The sequence below is a fragment of the Capsicum annuum genome, chromosome 3 (genome assembly GCF_002878395.1).
Source record: "Capsicum annuum cultivar UCD-10X-F1 chromosome 3, UCD10Xv1.1, whole genome shotgun sequence".
In the NCBI taxonomy this organism is placed as follows: Eukaryota; Viridiplantae; Streptophyta; class Magnoliopsida; order Solanales; family Solanaceae; genus Capsicum; species Capsicum annuum.
The window spans coordinates 88,018,318-88,031,354 of record NC_061113.1 but is presented as its reverse complement, the minus strand read 5'-3'; the positions used below and the strand labels follow the sequence as shown (position 1 = coordinate 88,031,354).

The 13,037-nt window shown below is 33.6% G+C and overlaps 1 non-coding gene across 1 annotated transcript; it reads right to left on the bottom strand.

Moving 5' to 3' along the window:
• Positions 1-1,805: 1,805 nt before the first annotated feature.
• On the bottom strand, positions 1,806-1,912 carry LOC124897350. The gene has a single exon (XR_007054072.1). It is a non-coding gene; the product is annotated as a small nucleolar RNA R71 (small nucleolar RNA).
• Positions 1,913-13,037: the final 11,125 nt, after the last annotated feature.

The following is a 13,037-nucleotide window of genomic DNA, read 5'->3' as shown; positions in this document are numbered from 1 at the left end:
GAGGGAGGAATTTGAAATTATCAAAATCCAGTAACTCACTGCGATTTCACTGTGTCATAGTAAGGACCAAATCTAAATTTGTTAAGAAACAGTAACTCACCGCGATTACACCGCGTCGCGGTGAGTATAGTAATGTGAGGCTTACTGCATCGCGCTGCTTGTCAAAAGCAAAAATATCAGATCCAGCTATAAAAGGAACAAATTGAGTCGACATAAAACACTTTGAAAAACACAACCGCAGCGAAAAAATAACAAAATTTCTCTTTTAGGGTTCTTATAATTTTTTTTGAGCTTCTTCACTTCAAGATTAATTTTGGATATTATTAATTACTTATTTTTTATGTTGAATTCAGACATGAGTGGCTAAACACCCTCGTTCTGGGGTTGAGGCTAAGAATATGATTACTCTTTGATATCATTTATCGTAGTTTCTTATTGGATTATCATATAGGTTGTTCTTAATTTCTTGTGCTTACTATTTTGATGAGTGGCCACCCTTAGAATAAATTTATATTTCGATATGCATCTGGGGGGAGAATCTTAGGATAGAACAAAGAGATTAAGGAACAAGGTTCTCATCCTTTTATAAAATAGAGAATTTGAATTAGCATCTAGAATAGTGATATACCTACAAGCCTTGTTTGGTTCAATTGCAGAAAGATAGCCATATACATCTAAATGGATTATTACATCCCCGCTCAACGATGTAGTTGCAAAGTTCATGTAGGTAAAATATTAGAGGTCAGAACCATGATTGTGTTATAAATCGTGCAAATCAATAATCCGATAACCAACTAGACTACGGTAAGAATAGAGAATTGTAAGATTGTTAGAAGAGCTTCAACCCTAGAATTCTCTTCATTACTATTTTCAACTGTTGCTTTCTTTGCTATTGTCACAAATCGCTATTTCTTAGTTATTTAAATTTTTATTCAAGACTTCAAAATTATCTTGATACTTTACTTCACTTAATACCTCCCTACCTAAAACTAAAGTTGTTTGAATTACTAGTTGTATAGTCCTCATGGGTACGATATCCGACTGTCTAAGTCACTATATTACTTGTACGATCACGTACACTTGCATATGAATTTGAGCACAATAAGTTTTTGGATCCGTTGTCGCAGACTAGTATAATTAGTAATTTTCTAAATTTTTGGTTTTTGATAGTAAGTTTAAGCGTTAACGACTTGATCATAGCGGCTGAATTTTTGCAGGTTTAGCTAAATACAGGACTGACGAGAGATAGAGAGTTGGTACATCCTGTTTTAGAACTAGAACTGGTATTTCAACAGAGACGAAGAGCTCATTATCCAATTCAACAGGTTTAAATGGCTGAACAAAGAGATCTAAATCTTGTTGATCCAAATGATATAGTTGATCCAAATGTCGGGCGTGTTCCAACTCTGGTTATTCCAGCTGCTCCTGCTCAAGTAGCTTCTAGACCTATTTGTAAAATGTCAATACCACTTATAAACTATGCGATTAACAGTATTCGGAAGCTCGAGCCAGGTGGTTATGTTAAATTAAAGTAGAATATGGTGCAGTTGCTGAATTTGGCTGGATAATTTGTCGGATTTTCACATGAAGACCCACAACAGCACGTACATACCTTTCTGGAAATAAGTGATTCCTACATTCCTGCAGGAGTGATTACTGAATATGTCAGACTAACTATCTTTCCCTTTTATTTAATTGGGGAAGTGAAGAGGTGGTTATATACTGAACCACCACTCTCCATTACTTCTTGGGAAGATCTAGATCGGAAGTTCCTTATTCAATTATTTCCATTAGGGAAGACTAAATGTTTGAAATGCAAGATTCTGAGTTTTAGATAGAAAGAAAGAGAGAATCTCTACCAAGCTTGGGAGAGATTTAAAAGTATTCTCAGAAATTGCCCTCACTATCATCATTCTAATGATGTTCTTGTTCATACTTTCATTGAGGAGTTAGAGCCAAATACCAAGATTCTCTTAAATTTAGCAGCAGGTGGGCAAGCTCTTGAGAAAACTTATGATAAATTACATATTCTGCTGAATCGAATTTCACAATGGAATCCTGAATGGCATGTTGACTCAAGAAGTGCTCCTAAGAAAGTTACAGATGTGTTAGAAGTAGATCAGTTCACTGCTTTATCAGCTCAGCTTGCAGCACTCCAGAATCAGATTACTAATCAGTTTAACAACATAAATTTAGGGGTTGCACAGCCGACAAAAACAACAAATGCAGTCCAATAGGTAAATTCTTGGTGTAAGGTTTATGGAAGTAGCAAGTACAAAACAAATTCTTGTACGGTTGAGCCAGATTCTGTTAATTATGTGGGGAATGCAAATCATCTGGGATAATAGAATTTTGGTAACACCTATAATCCCAACTGGAAAAATCATCCCAATTTCTCATGGGGTAGAGATCAAGCACAAAACAATAATCAGTATAAAGGGCCAATGCAATAGAATTAACAACAGGGTAAGAATAATTAAACCACTACTAAAACGAGCAATAGAGAGGAGATGTTGAAGCAACTTCTAGCTTCTTAGGCATAAATGGCAGTGGATATAAAAAGTCAGTAGGCAAATATGAAGACTTAGTAGTTGATTACTAGGAATTTAGAGTTGTAACTCGATCAGATTGTGGGAGCGTAAAACACTAGACCTCAAGAAGGCTTACCTAGTGATACAGAGAAAAATCCAAAGCAGGTAAATACAGTCACAACAAGGAGTAAGTTGCAGTTAAAGAAGGCGGTACTTGAGCAAGTTAGTCCCACAACTACTGATGATGATCCTAAAAAGAATAAAAAGAAATGGGTCAAAGAAAAAGCTGTAGGTGATGAGATTCAAGTAGAGAAGAAACTATACCTTTACCCTTTTCTCAAAGGTAGCAAAAGCACTAAGAGGAGACAAGTTACAAAAAGTTTTTGGATCTTCTAAAATAGGTTCATGTAAATCTTCCTCTTATTGATATTCTACAGAGTGTTCTAAAATATGCAAAGTATCTGAAGGACATAGTGGCAAACAAGAACCGATTGATAGAGTATGCTATAGTTGTACTTACTGAGGAGTGCACATCTAAGATACAGAACAAATTTCCCACGAAGTTGAAGGATCCAGATAGTTTTAATTTATAGATCACTATTGGGAAATTCATCAGTGCTCGTGGATTGTATGACTTAGTGGTGAGCATCAATCTTATGCCCAAATCTTAGTACCAAAAGATGGGTCTTGGGAGTCCCAAACCCATAGCCATTATTTTGTAGTTGGCCGATAGGTCCCTTACTAGGCCAGATGGAATTATTAAAGATATCTTAATGCAAGTGGGATCACTATTTTTTCCAGTAGACTTTGTTATTCTTGACTTTGAAGCTAATCCGATTGTTCTATTTATTTTGGGATGCCCATTCCTAGCAACAGGGTAGTCACTTATTGATGTAGAAGCGGAGAAGATGACTATGAGAGTGCATGACAAAGTAGAGGTTTTTGATGTATATAAGGCGCTAAAATTTCCTACTATATATGAAGAATAGTCTTCCACATCAGTTATTAACCTTGTATCTGAGCTACATCTGTTGTTATTTGATGATTCACTCGAGGGAGCTTTGATGGGTTTTGATCTTTATGGAGATATAAAGGTGCTTGAAATGGTTTAAGTTATGAATTTGGCAGTTATTGACATGAGAAAGCTACCTTTTGAGACATTGAACAGGCCAATTGGCCTATCGCCCAAAGCTCCAATTGATGAAGCTCTAAAATTGGAGCTTAAAGTTCTTCCTCCGTACTTGAAATATGTTTTTCTTGGTGATAATGATACCTTGCTTACTATTTTGTCTGCAGGTTTATCTAATGTACAGGTAAGGAAAGTATTACCAGTTTTAAAAAGGAGAAAGAAGGCAATTGGTTGGCAGATGTCAGACATCACTGGAATTAATCCAGCTTTTTATATGCACAGTATATACATGGAAGAAGGTTAAAAAGCAAGTATACAACAATAACAATGATTGAATCCAGTGATGAAGAAAGTGGTATAAAAATTAGTCATTAAGTAGCTTAATATTGGGATTGTCTATCCCATTTCTGATAGCAAATGGGCCAGCCCAGTACACTATGTCCCAAAGAAAGATGGTATAATTGTGGTCACCAATGAATCTAATAAGTTGATTCCCATGTGTATGGTAGCTGGTTGGAGAATCTGTATTGACTATTAAAAGCTGAATAAAGCCACCAGAAAGGATCATATCTCATCCCATTTATTAATTAAATACTAGACATGTTGGTAGAGAAGGAATAATATTACTTTCTGGATGGCTACTCAGGGTATAATCAGATCACAATTATGCCATAAGATTAAGAAAATGCCACTTTTACTTTCCCATATGGCACATATGCGTTCAGATGTATGTCTTTTGGCCTCTGTAATCCGCCTGTAATGTTTTAGAGAAGCATGATGGCAATTTTCTATGACATAGTTGAAGAATTTGTCAAGGTATTCATGGATGACTTCTCTGTTTATGGTAACTCTTTTGTGTATGCTTGCAGAATCTAGATCGAGTCTTAGCTCATTGTGAGGAGACAAATCTTATATTAAACTAAGAAAAGTGCCACTTTCTAGTCAAGAAAGGAATAATCCTTGGTCATATGGTGTCATGTAGAGGACTTGAAGTGGACAGAGATAAGGTTGAAGTGATTGACAAGTTGCCATATCTGATAACTGTGAAGGGAGTGAGAAGTTTTCTAGGGCATGTTGGGTTTTACAAGCAGTTTATCCAAGATTTCTCGAAGATTGCAAGTCCTATGTGTAAACTTCTAGAAAAAGAAGCTAAGTTTGATTTCAGGGCTGATTATCAAGAAAATTTTAAGAGAATGAAGAAGTTACTAACAGGAGCACCCATCTTGATTTCTCTAGATTGGGCGTTACCGTTCGAGCTAATGTGTGATACCAGTGATGTTGTTGTGGGAGCAGTTTTGGGTTAGAGAAGAGACAAGGTATTTTGTTCTATTTTTTATGCAAGTAAAGTCTTTAATGATGGCCAGATAAATTACACAGTCACAGAAAAGGAGATATTAGCACTGGTTTATACATTTGATAAATTTAAATCATTCTTGGTGGGCACCAAGGTAATTTTTCACACAGACCATGTTGTCATCAAGTACTTGTTTAACAAAAAACATACAAAGCCACCATTGATTAGGTGGATTCTATTGCTTCAAAAATTTACCTAGAAGTACGTGATAAAAAATGAGCAAAAAATCAAGTTGTAGACCATTTGTCTAGGCTAGAGAATCATGACCATATTGCTGATGATACACTTTGCATTCGGGAAGAGTTTTTGGATGAGCAATTGGTGGCTCTTGATGTATGTGAGTTACCTTGGTATGCAGGCATTGTGAATTTATTAGTGTGTGGGGTTTATCCCCCTAAAGCTATCATTCAACAGAGAAAGAAGCTGTTATATAATTCTCGCACATATGTATGGGATGAGCCTTATCTCTTCAAATAGGGCTCGGATGGGATTGTGCATAGATGTGTCTCTGAGGATGAACTAATCAAGTGCTACAAAAGTTCCATTCATCTTCTTACAGTGGCCATCATAGGGGTGAATGAACGGCTAGAAAGGTGTTATAATCAGGATTCTTATGGACAAAATTATTTAAGGATGTAGTTGCTTTTGTGAAAGAAAGTGATCAGTGTCAGCGGTTAGGTACAATTTCCAGGCATCATGAGATACCCCTGAACAACATTCTTGATGTTGAGGTATTCGATGTTTGGGGGATATATTTTATGGGACCATTCCCACCATCCAATGAAAACTTTTATATCCTAGCGTCGGTTGATTACATATCTAAGTGGGTGGAAGCTACAACTTTCCCCACTAATAATGTAAGAGTGGTATTGAAGTTTGTAAAGAGGTATATATTCTCCCAATTTGGCACTCCCAGAGTTATAATCAATGATAGAGGTACGCATTTTATTAACACTTGGTTTAAAAATCTTTTTGCTAAATATGGTGTTAAGCACAAGGTGGCTACTGTGTACTATCCATAAACAAGTGGACAAGTAGAGATATCTAACCGGATATAAAGTAGATTCTACAGAAGACTGTCAAAGGTCAGCGCAAGGATTAGGCTGAAAAACTGGATAATGCACTATGGGCGTATAGGACAGCCTACAAAATGCCCATAAGTACCTCCTTAAGGCAACTCTGTTGATTTTCTAAACCTTGAACCAACTTAGTAAGCAATGTTTCTAACCTCAAATTAGTATCAGGTTCCCCAGTGGAATATATTCACCGTCCTTCTCCTTATAATCATCCTTAATCCCCAGTCACCATCTCTCTCTATGCTTCGATCCCCATAATTGTTCCTATAATAGTTTGGACCTTGAGTTCCAAGTATCCTGATTGGATCCTTGGCACTTGGCTCAAAAACCCGCTATCTTATATCTAAATACTTTGTTTTCTTCTTAATATCGGAATCATACAACTTGGGAGATTTACCTTGTGCGCCTACTATATTCACTTTCTCGGTATTCATAGTTGCAAATTGCTTTGTCAGTAACTTAATTTTTGTCCTCAATTGTGAAACCTCTCGAGCCACTATATTATATACATTTTGTTGCTTACTGGAAAAGCCAATATTATAGGTATCAACTTCTCTTTCTGCCTCTCAAGTATGCCACCCTTGGTTGGTATTAGAGACTCGATCTAAGATTTTCGTAGCTAAATCCCAATGAAGGCTCATTAAAGCCCACCAGTAATAGTATCTGCAAACAACTTTGGTATTAGCATTCAGGGTTCTATAAAATATCTCAAGCAAATTTCTCCTTGAAATATGATGATTGGTCACAGTCATCAACTTCTTCTTAAAATGCAACCAAGTCTCATACAATGCCTCAGAATGCAACTACCTGAAATTATAAATCTCATTCTTTAATTGCAGCATTCTAGAAGGCAAAAAGAATTGTCAAAAAACTATTTTTGTAGCCCATATCAATCAGTGATGGACCTACAAGGTAGTTCCCCTAACAAAATATTGCTTTACCAGTTAGAGAAAATGGGAACAACCCGAGTCTCAAAGCTTTCAAATTTACCCTATGTAAATTATACGAAATGCAAATCCCAACAAAATTCATGATGTGAATATTGGTGTCATCAGACGACAGACCAACAAACACACCCTTCAAATTCAACAACTGGATCATGGCACTCATAATACCAAACTTTATCCTCTAGGAAAACTTAGGAGGAATAGTAGTTTCTATCTCGATGGGCTCAAAATACACTAAATCTTTCTCCAGATCATCATATACTAGGAAAAATGGAAAAGTTTAGGTGCTTGATCTTTCTCTCTTCTATCTTTGTCGATTTTTGCTCGACGCTTTTCTTGCTGTCACACCCTTTTCTCTTGAGCTGTACGACAGGAAACAACATCCCTTCTTATATTCTCTTTAGCCAATAGTCAAGTAGTAGTTTACCTAGTTGTTTCTTGAACACCTATCGAAGGTTGAGGATTCAAGATATTTGGGTCATCATGAACTCCATGCTCATGTCCTGCCATTCTACGATTCTGTCGTATGGTTCTTTCAAGATCAATATCAAGTGGGATCAAGGGATTAACTTGACTTCGAGTACTGAGCATACACTAATGTAAGCCCCAAGAATAGTAGAAAAATAAAAACCAATAGCCTCAACAAACTCAAGCAATCAATCTGACACCGTATTCCCCGACAATGATGCCAAATTTGATGTCTCCCAAATTACACCTCCAAGAAATATAATATGGTCGCTGTCAAATATATAGCCCAATAAAAGTTAGGGCTGAACCCATGGGAAGTAGGCTAAATATCTTTCATGAATTTGCTGAAGTAGTCGAAATAATGCAAAAAAGTAAATGAGGGAATTTTGTGAGAACAATATCAAGAGTAACAAATTTTTGTCGCTTTGGTTGAAATCAATATGAGATGAATACTAAGGCTGTGTTCCCTCTGATTTCCTACTTAATAGACTTATTATGCTCTGCCGAACTATCCCAATAACTTGCATGTAGAGTCTTATAAGATATGTATCACAAACCATCTTTTGAATATATTCAGTGAATTTTACTATTTACTTTTTGAGTCTCAGAGTTTTGCCTTACTAATCCTTATCATGGATCCCAGATTAACTATTACTTTTGGAGTGTTAAGTTAATTAGATAAGGGTTGGTAGACTCAAATCACTGTTGTGACTTCTTCTCCTAATCTCTACCTCTTTTTTGAAGTAAGTATCAAATATAGGTAAGTTCTTAATCTCTGCAGACGTTAAGAAGGAAATCAAACCAAAGATAATCACAATACATGCAAGAATATTGATTAAGAACGACTTCATACTTCTCTACTTCATTATTCTATCAGGGTTCCCGTAACCCTAGTTAGGTGGTTTAGTCGCTCATAGTTGCAAGAACATCTATTGAATTAAAGAAAGAAAGCATATGAATAATCTTATAATAATTTAAGAACAAAACTCAGAATCTTAAATTAATAATCAATCGTAAAAACCAAAAACAATGAATTTCAAGATCAAAGTTTGAATCTTAGAATAAGTATATTGTTGTAAATGTAAAGAGTGCATAAACTTATACAAAAACATCAAAGGAGTATTTAAAGTTTCATAAAATGACCTAGAAAACCTAACCAAAACAAAATAGGAAAACAAGGTCGGAAGTGGTTATGCCTCAGGCAACTAATCGTCTGGACTGACAACGACTCATTGTTAACTCTGTTTCTTATCTTTTATATTCTGTGGTAACGACTCATTGTCTCTCTCTACGAGTCGTTGGCTGGATTCGTTATCTCTCCAGTGAAATATCCGTTTTCACTATCTTTTCTCAGGTGCTCAGAACAATTAGCACAATGAGTCGTAGTCAGATCCTACGACTCGTTACCACCCTCGTCTCTACTAGGCTCCAATTTGTAAACTCTCATGATTTTCTACAAAGTTTGATCAGAACGATCCTCTATAGGACTCGTAGGAAAATCCTACGAGTCGTAGCCAACACCCACTTTGTTTCTCTTCTTAGAACTTCACACTATTTTCCTGATGACTTGGACTACGAGTCGTATAGTCACCTAATGACTCGTAGTCCGGGCAGTGACTTAACTTTTCAAAACTTTTGCTCTTTTTTTTTCCTATTACTTCCAACTTGATTTTCCTGCAACATAAACACAAAAACAACCATCACATCTAACAAAATTACCTAAATTCTTGTATATTTCCATAGTTTTAAGCATCAAAAGTGCCAAAAAAACCATGGCACATCAAGTAGCTATGAATTTTTCAGACAAATACTGTCACTATAGAGAGATTTGACTGTATCTCGAAAAGTAACCTTGCTCAATGTATATACATTTTCTTTATATGTTTTTTTTATTTTTACCCCTCCCTAGGAACTCTAATACCTTCTACTCCCTTGATCACTCAAACTAAAAACCTTAGGCTTGAAAGTGAGGAGTGCTTACTATTCTAATAACTCTCTTTTGTCTCTTTATAAGTTTAGGTTTATGCTTAAATCTTAATGCCAATTTTGGATATGAGATTCCATATAACTATTCTTATAAACAAAGGGAAAATTAAACAAAATGGCCATTAAATTAATTTGTTTTCTTCTTCTTTTCCTCCTCTTCTTCCTCTTTTTTCTTCTTCTCCTCATCGTCCCTCTTCCATTTCTCATTATTCTCTTCCCCCCTTCTTCTCTTCTCCCCTTTCTCCTTCTTATCCTGCTTCTTCTTACGCTTATTCTCTTTCTTCATCTTCTCTCTCTTATCCTTCTCCTTCTTCTTTTTTCCCTTATTCTCCTCTTCTTATTCTCCTTTTTTATTCTTTCCTTTCTTTTGCTCTTCTTCTACTCTTTTTTTTTCTTTTTTTTCTTTTATTTTTGCTACTGCTTTCTCTCCTCCTCATTTTTATTCTTCTTATTCTCACTATCCTCCTTCCTTTTCTGCTACTTCTTTTCCTTCTTTTTCTTTTTCTTGTTCTTCTTATTCTCCTTCTCCTCTTCCTTATTTTCTTCTACTTATTCTTCTTCTTCTTCTTCTTCTTCTATTGTTGTTGCTGCTACTGTTACTGTACTTTCTTTTTCTGCTTCTTCTCTTTCTCTATTTTCTTCTTCTGTTCTCCTGTTTCCTCTTTTTAGTTTTATTTTCAGCCATTAAAGTTTCTCGAAAAGCTTAATTTTGAGTGATTTGCAAATCAAAAGACTCAAAATATCATGAAGAGCTTATATATAAAATTTGAGACTATTTAATTTGAGTTGGTTTTGATTGAAAGGACTGACAAATCAAGTTTTTAAATGGCTATGGATTGTGCTTCATTGAAAAACATGGGAGAAATGAGTAATATTGTTGTTGGTAGTGATGTTGTGGGGTCCTCAGTTTTATCATGCGATTTGCTTATTGGGCTTTTTGGGATCAAAAAGGTGAACATGTCGATCTCTTTGGAATTGCACTTACTAGAGGGTACTGATGAACTCATCTGCTTACACATTCTTTGTTAGGATAATTAATTATTTTAGAACAAGGATATATCTAGTGATAGTAACTCAACAGGCGATATCTATACATCTAATACATAGTTATACATCATATATAGATATTTATGTACCATTTATACAATATCTATACATCATATATACATTACATAACTATTTATACAGTATTAATAAATCACATATACATTATATATATATATATATATATATATATATATATATATATATATATATATATTTATACAACATCAATATATTATATATACACTACATAAATATTTATACATATCCATATATTACATAATGTTTATACAATAATGGTACCTATTTATACACCATAATTTATATAATATCTATACACCATTTATATATATACACACACACACGTTTTGTACACCATTTATACACCATTTATATAATATCAATACATTACATATAAACTATATATACAGTCGAAGGAAGTACTATACATCCTTAATGGATCCCCAAAATTTAAGAACGTGATTCTAACTAACTCCATTCCTCTATCCTATTTTTAGTCAGGTCATTATATATGTCTATTCATTATAAATGACACATTAATCATCTTCAATAAAAATTAAATCCTCTTCAATTATGATTTAAGGAAGTACTAGTATTCACTCTGAAGTTCTCTATTGTTAATCAGGTACTCATGTATCTTTAGTTGAGTTTAGTTCTTCTCTCTTATATTTGCTATTTGATGCTAAGACTGGATCCATGTGGAATGTGCGGGTTAACATGCACCCATATTTAAAGCGTGATAATGCTAAAATTAATTTTTTAGTGGGTAATATAATTACCTCAAAGTATGTACAGATCCACACGAGGATCACATAATCATTGAAATACTTGGACATGACTAGAACATAAATTGAAAGTGTTCAGGTCTGAAGACTGACCCATTTTTTGTATTTTTTTTGTGGCTTGTACATCTTTTAACTTTTTTTTGTAAAAGGCATAACTATACCTTTTGCAAACTAATTACTTTATTGTACATATTTGAAAACCTATAATAAATTTGAAATTTCTCAATATAAATAAAAGGTAGGACAAAAGTTATTGGGTTCTTGAGAATTCATTCTTGACACCACAAATTTAATTTCGTCAGAAACTATCTTTCTATCTTCACGAAATAGGGGATAAGACTACATATACATCACTCTCTCCGATCCACTTATGAGATTACATTGAGTATATCATCGTAGTGCCTTAAAAAGATAAAAAGAAATAGATTATAGTTGTGTTCGAATATTAAATAACATTACCTACCAAACTTAAAAGAAACAACTTCCAAGATTTTCACTCATTTTATTGACGAGGAGATTTAGGGTTTTCCTTTTATAAATTTATGATTTGCAAGTACTTACTCCTTTGCTTCATTGTTCATTTCATTGATTTTCTTTTAAGTAATATTTTATTCAAGATCTCGTAGAAAATTGAGGACCAAAATTGTGTGTCACAACCTTTGCTAATTTCCAGAAAATATTTTTAGAACTTGAGTGGCATAAATAAGAAAAAAAAAAGGTTAAAATAGTAATGAGTTATAGTATTTAAGTGGCTTATAATAATTAATTAGAAGTGATATGATAAAATTACTATAAAAAATATTTGTAAAAAAAATTAAGTGGATCTCATATAAGTTGTCAAGTTAATTTTAAAACATCAAGAGTTAACTTATCATTTTGTGTCTATTTTACTTTTTTTTTAATGAAATATTATCAATTTTCTAATACTTAGATGATCTATAATAATTAATTAGGGGTGATCTAATAAAATAACGGTTGAGCAGCTGAAGCACACATGTCGTAAATGTCTATTTAAATTTTCTTAATTAAATATTATTAATTTTTAATGCATAAAGGACTTATAATAATTAATTAGAGATGATATAGTAAAATAATGGTTAAAGCCGCTAAGCAAACATGTCGCCCACAAACTGCCTGCTTCAGAAGCTTCATCTGACTCACAATAACTAATTAGAAGTGATATAGTAAAACTATTAGAAAAAGTAGTTAACTTATATAATTTTTTATCTATTTTACCTTTTTTTTCTGAAATATTATCAATTTTCTATTGCTTAGATGATTTATAATAATTAAGTAGGTGTAATCTAATGAAATCACGCTGAAAAACATGCATGCCACAGATATCTATTGTACTTCTTTTAATTCAATATTATTATTATTTTAATAAATAAATGATTTATAATAATTAATTAGAGATAATATAATAAAATTATGGTTGAAGTAACTGAAGCAGACATATCGTAAATATCTATTTTACTTTTTTTAATTATATATTATTAATTTTTTAATATGTAAATGAGTCATAATAATTAATTAGAGAGGATATAGTAAAATCACATTGAAGCAGGAAGCAGATATGTCGTCCACAAGCTGCTTGCTTCAACAACTTTATTAACACTTATATATTAGTAATAGATATAATAATTAATTCACACTTATATATTAGTAATAAATATAATAATTAATTAGAGGTGAT